Below are 6,154 nucleotides of genomic sequence, written 5' to 3'. Positions count from 1 at the left end.
CAACAACAACAATCCAAACATCCACATGGTTCAAAATTAAGAGGTATTAAAAGGTACACAATGTAAAGCCTCCCTCCCACCTTCGACCCTCAACCACCCAGCTCTTTTCTCTACAGGCAACCAATGTTGTTATTTGGCTTCTCTGTATTCCTACAGATACATTTTATGTAATATAAATAAATATAGAACTATTCCCATAACACAAGGTCTGTGTTGTTTTAAAAGTCCTACAGCACCGTGGTGTTATTTTTCAACTAGAGATGAATAATCTTGTTTTTAAAATTGTGTAACTCCCACGCTGTACCTGCCATTCTCAGAACCAAAGACTCTGAATTGAAATTGGCTTTCTTGTGGTCCAGGGATTGCAAACAGCAAGGCTGGATCCTTCAGAACTATTAGGAAAAGGTTGTGAAAGGGAGAAGTAGTGTTGATAGGGTTGCACAGAAGAGTAGAAACACAGCTTCCCTTGAGGGGAGCCTGAGAGGCAAGTTGGTGTAGGCTGGTTAATAGGGAGTGGCCTGTCGTCTTGCTTGATATTGCAGTGCTGTTCTGATGACTCCTGGACATAATGTATTCTATAGCGTAGCTCTGGTAGCGTAGTGGTTAGGAATCGGGTTGCGAACCGCAAGGTCAGCAATTCGAAACTAACAGCTGTTCCGCAGGAGAAAGATGAGGCTTTCTGCTCCCGTAAAGATTTAACAGCCTCGGAAACCCTGTACAGGGTCGCCAAGAGTCGAAACCAACTCCACGGCACATAACCACCACCACCATAGCGTAGTGGTTACGAGTTGGGCTGCCATCCTCAAGGTCAGCAGTTCGAAACTACCAGCGGTTCCACGAGAGAAAGATGAGGCGTTTTGCTCTTATAAAGATTTACAGCCTTGGAAACCCTGTGCAGGGTCACTATGAGTTGGAACTGACTCCATAGTACTTAACAACAACAACAATGGCTTGGGCGGGCTGCATTTCAGACACTCAAGAGTCCTTGAATTCCCAGCCAAGTAGTTGACAGGTGGTTGGTTGCCTGGTCTGATGCTAGAGGAGGTTGAATTGGGATGCATTGATTAGAGATACATTTGTATGCACTCTGGGTCCCTGCAGAACTGCCAGACCTGGTGAATTGCCAGACCTTTATTTTGATGCATTTGAAGGTAATATGTGCTCATTAAAGAACATTTGGAAGATACAGAAACACTGAGCGTGCAGGAGAAATCACTTATAGTCCCATTAATCAGAGTAGACTACAACTGCTATGTATCTGATTTTTATATATTGTGATTGCATGCTGTCATTCTTTTTTTTTTTAAAACTATTTATTGTGAATTGAGTGAAGGTAAGCAAACAAGATCATCAGCCTTACTTTCAACCAATCGTATGTTTTGTTTCAGCTCAATGATTATATTCCACTCCATGTAACTCAGTTATCCTATTTTTACCCTGTGATTTGCCCTTTACATCTTATTTTTCACAAATAAAGCAAAAATATTTGATGTGCACATATGAAACAAAAAATATATATGTTCATTTAAATGTCCAAAGGGTGCATTTTGCAAGCCAGCCTCCTGCCTGCAGACACACAGCCTTACTCAGTCCATGGGCCTGGAGCCACAGCTGCTCTGTCTCTCCATGCCCTTGCCTCTGTCAGTGTCTTCTGCTGTCATCACTTTTCTGGGTAGTATCTCACGCTCCACTCATGCTCTTCCCTCTTGATGGTTTTAGGGGCCTCTGTTCCTGAAATGAAAGATTAACTACTCCCACTTTAGTTACACGTCTTCTACATTTGCAGTTGTGACGATCTCAGTTAATCCTGATAACAGTTACTCACAATTGAATCATAAAATCCTGTCACCCTCGTCACCCATCCCCTTTCACCAAATTGTCATTCTGTTTTGTAATTTGTTTTTTCATTTATAATAAGCATTACAGAGCCTTGGTAAATGTCATTTTAAAAGATGGACTGGCCTGGCAGGCCTTTCTTCCTCAGCTCATATATATATATATATATATGAATTTTGTCCTAGATGGAGATGCTTACAGGAGCCAGGCAGGGAGTATAAACGGGAGGAGACAGTAGGGAAGACTGGAGAAGCCGGGTTCCACTGAGTGGCAGCTGTTGCTCAGCTCCATTACCGTCATGGGCATGAGCCAAGGTCAAGGATTTCTGTTCTTCAGAGAAGCTGAAAATTTACTGGCTTTTTCAAATATGAAATTTAACAGTTTCAGAGAATAATACAGGAAACCTTTAGAACTGACAATTGTTGACATTTTCTTTTATGTGCCTCAAGCTGCCTTTCTTAGATTTTTTTTTTTTTAATTAAGCAAAATGATCAATTCCAAATACAGTTGAAATATCCTTTCCATCCCAGTACCATTTCCCATACTCCTCCAGCTTGGGCAGCCACTATTATATATCCTTCCAGCCCACTTTTTAAACAGATGAGTGTGGCTGTGTTCCATTAAAATGTATTTACAACGACAGGCTATGAAACTATTAGCCTTAGTTGTTCATGCTTGTTCTAATTTATTCTTTTTCATCTACTGAATAGAATACTGTCTATAACATGACTATACCAAATTCGATTTTTCTGTCCCCTGTAAGTAGATGTTTACATTTTCCCAGCTTTTCTAATACTATAATTATGCTAGAGGAAGCATCCTTGTCCATGTTTTCTTGTATAAATATGAAAGGGTAGGTTTTTCACTAGAATGTGTACGTAGAAGTGGGGATTACTGGAAGTTTTTTGTTGCTTTTGTTTAAAACATCAGTGGGTCACATAAAAATGCAGGTAACATCTGAATGACTATTTTGTGATCTCTTTCCTGGAATCCAAGGAATCCTGGTGGTGCTGTGGGTCAGGCACTGGGCCATTAACCTCAAGGTCGGTAGTTCAAACCCACTGGTTGCTCCATGGGTCAAAGATGAAGCATCTGCTCCCACAGAGATGTGCAGTCTGGGACACTCTGTATAGAGTTTCTAGGAGTTAGAATCAACTTGGTGGCAGTAGGTTGAGTTTGAGGCCTAGAATCTCTAGGAAGCCACCAGTGATTGAGAATCCACCCCACACCTAGTTCTAGAATTTGAGCTAAGCTAATTAGCTGCGGATGCTTGATCCAAATTGTAAGAAATGTGCAGCTGGTTTCATCCACAGGTGACAGAGATGAGCTAGGGGAGGTGGGGAACTCAATTTTTCACATGTACTCACTATTCAGATGGCAATGTTAACATCTAAACGACAAAGTTCTAGCAGAAAAGGTATCCAGGAAGAAGGTGATGAGCGGCTGAACTGTGATTCTTTCTCTCTTGCAATGCTGTGAGTCCCTTTCCAGTTTGACCACTCTTTAATTAGAGCCACTAAAAGAAGAATAAGGACTGTGATTAAGCAAGAGTACCAGGGCATCCTTCCAAGAAAACCATATCCATTGTGGAGGACCCAGACAAGATTTTAAGCCCTGGTGGCAGGAAATTAAATTAGACCATCTTCCTGAAATAATACGTCAATAATATATGACTAGTTTAGTCTAGCTGGGTGAGTTCAGAAAAGAAATGATGCTGTGTGCTCAGAGGCGAGGAGATTTAATTAAGGGGTCTCATGCATTGGGAATAATGTTCTTTTCAAAGATTTTTTAGATAACTGTAGGTCATTATCATTCCTTGTCTTGATTGTTTTGGAGAGCTCACAAATATATATGGGGCTATAAGAGAAGCAGCTGAACATCAAGGCTAGGTCAGCTTGCCAGCAGGCTTTTGTTTTTCAAACAGACTTGGGCCTTGGTGCCTCCTCCCGGAAATGGAGCTCAGAAGCATCAGCCGACTCTCTCCACTGACTCCTTCACATTTCTTCCTCCTTCCAGTGTAGGGTCCTGTTTGCCTTGTAGCCGGGGTCTCCCGGAAGTAGGCTCTGGGGCTGAGATTTTAGTTTTGCTTGGGAAAGGGAGGTGGGCAAGGGGATTGGCTGCAGCTGTAGCTAGGGGTGGGGGCAGCAATTGAGTCACTCTGAAATGAAAAGAAGCAACTGAAAACAAACAACAACAGCAAAAACCTTGCCATTCTGACTTGTGGTTCTTTGTCTCGTCTGTCAAAAATGTCATCATATCTAGAAGGTGATGAATGAACTCCAGGACTGCTTGAGCAATTTTCTATAAATGGCTTATAAAGTTCAGTTCATATTGAACATCAGGTATTTGGATTTTGGTTTAATTTTTTTTTTTTTTTTAAAGGATGATGACCACAAACTGAGCCATAGTAAATTTTATTCTAATGATTTTTGATGCCCAAAATTAAGTCCCATGTATAATTTCTGGAATGACCATTTGACCAGAGCTTTGGCTGAAACTGTGTTAGTAATTTTAATCCTGTCTTATATTAGTTTATAAAGTAATTCCACCATTGTAAGCACCTCTTCGTCTCATAATTACCCTCAAGAAGGATTAAGTACCCCATTTTACAGAGTTTATCAAAAACAGGTGCAGAGGGAGTAAAGGTCTTTTGTTTCTCCATTGTAGTCTTCTATTGTTGTTGTTGTTGTTGTTAGGTGTCATCGAGTCGGTACTGACTCATAGCGACCTTATGCACAGCAGAATGAAACACTGCCGGATCCTGGGCCAACCTCACTATTGTTGCCAGGCTTGAGCCCATTGATGTTGCTACTTGGCCAGCCCATCTCACTAGGGGGTCTTCCTCTTTTTCTCTGACCCTCCACCTTACCAAATATGATACCCTTCTCCAGTGACTTGTCCCTCCTGACAATATGTATGAAATAAGAGAGATGATGTTTGGCCATCCTGGCCTCCAAGGGGCACTCTGGCTGCAATTCTTCCAACACAGATCTGTTGGCTCTTTTGGCAGCCCATGGCACTTTTAGTATTCTCCTCCAATACCATAACTCAAAGGCATCAATTCTTCTACGGTCTTCCTTATGCACTGTCCAGCTTTCGCATGCATATGAGGTGATTGAAAATACCCTGGCTTGGGTCAGTCTTCTATTACTCGTTGTTATTTTTGTTCGTTGCCATCAAGCAGATTATAAACCACTAGAAGAAATGTATAAAGTAACTTTTTGTGTTTCCATGAGTTTAGCAGCGTAACAATTTGTGAAAGATCAGTGATAACTATATATGTATTAATCTACAACATAGATGTCCAGAGTGGCCCATAATTGCTTCATGTTCTCCCACCCTTTTGCTGGCAGAGAATATCATCATGGGTCTTACAGCTAAAAAGAAGCACACACAAAATTACAAATACATTTTCCTTTGATGCAGCAAATCCCATCTCTATCGAATTCTTTACAATGATGTGTGCTGCGGTTTTTCATAGCAAAAGATCGGAAACAAATTTATGTGTGTCCACAGGGAAGCAGGTCATTAAATGATGATGTGTCCTTACATTGGGATATTATGCAACTGTCACAAAGAATAAGGCAGGTCTATATTTATTGGTGTGGTGCTGCAGGGTTAGCACTGGACTGCTAACCATAGTGTTGACAATTCACATCCATCAGCTTCTCCTTGGAAATCCTACACAGGGTTGCTATGAGCCGGAACTTTCTCAACGATACTTAACAGCAACAGCATTTACTGAGGGAACAAATTGCCAAATATGTTGATTAGTGAAAAGAAAAGGAGATGCTGGGCTGTATGTAACATAGTACACATGTGTGAAAAAGTATGTGTTAACACACACTTGCCTTCTGTCCACAACCATCTCAAGAAAAACAGTGTGTGTGTAGGGCAGGGGAACTGGCTAGCTAGCTGCTGAAGAGGTGAAGGAGAGAGAGATCTATCATCATTGAAGAGCCTTTTGCATCAAGAACTATGTGAATTATCTAATTAAGAAAGAATTACGCGTTTTCAAAGACCCTCATTTGATCCTCCTTTCATTTGCTTCCTGAGTTTTCTGGCTCAGACTGAAATACTCTGTTTTGCTTTTACTTTTTAAATCTTTTAACACTTGTTTTCATATTTATATTCATCTCTCTTTATTAAACATATTGCTTGCATGGATATAATCATTGCATTTCTTTGTAATGCATTATACCAAAACCTCATTTGTTTGAATACATTTTGCATAAGTCAGCTGTAGGTGATAATTTTAGAATTGATCTGCATGAGATAGGAAATTCAAACAGTACAAATACAATGAGTATAGTGAAAA

This window comes from Chrysochloris asiatica, unplaced genomic scaffold, assembly GCF_000296735.1.
Source record: "Chrysochloris asiatica unplaced genomic scaffold, ChrAsi1.0 scaffold00039, whole genome shotgun sequence".
NCBI classification, from domain to species: domain Eukaryota; kingdom Metazoa; phylum Chordata; class Mammalia; order Afrosoricida; family Chrysochloridae; genus Chrysochloris; species Chrysochloris asiatica.
Note: the sequence above shows the minus strand (reverse complement) of the source record.